The sequence below is a fragment of the Sinocyclocheilus anshuiensis genome, unplaced genomic scaffold, assembly GCF_001515605.1.
Source record: "Sinocyclocheilus anshuiensis isolate Anshui unplaced genomic scaffold, SAMN03320099.WGS_v1.1 scaffold1202, whole genome shotgun sequence".
Taxonomy (NCBI): domain Eukaryota; kingdom Metazoa; phylum Chordata; class Actinopteri; order Cypriniformes; family Cyprinidae; genus Sinocyclocheilus; species Sinocyclocheilus anshuiensis.
The window spans coordinates 224,536-225,086 of record NW_015558601.1 but is presented as its reverse complement, the minus strand read 5'-3'; positions in this window follow the sequence as shown (position 1 = coordinate 225,086).

Below are 551 nucleotides of genomic sequence, written 5' to 3'. Positions count from 1 at the left end.
TCCTGCTCCCTGTTATGTGTGTGGTCAAAGGGTATGGCTCTCCACCAAGGACCTGCCTCTCAGGGTAGCCTCACGCAAGCTGGCACCGAGGTTCATTGGCCCATACCGGATCACCGAGGTCCTGAGTCCGGCAGCGGTGCGGCTCAAGCTTCCTACCATGCTTGGTCGGGTGCACCCTGTTTTTCATGTCTCAAAGGTGAAATCTGTGTTGTATTCCCCTCTTGTTCCCTCTGCCCCAACCCCCCCTCCCCCCCGTCTAGTGGATGGCTCCCCGGTCTATACCGTGTGGAAGTTGCTGGATGTCAGACGAAGGGGTCGGGGCTTTCAATATCTTGTGGACTGGGAGGGCTATGGTCCGGAGGAGAGGAGCTGGATTCCAGCCCGGGACATTTTGGATTGGACGCTGGTCGAGGACTTCTGTCGGCAACGAGGTGAGCCCCTTCCTGCGGCGCCTGGTGGCATCCGTCGGAGGGGGGGTACTGTCGTGTCCTCTGTTTGATCACCATGTCCTTCGGTTTTTGTGTTGTGTATCTGTCTGCATGTTGTGAACA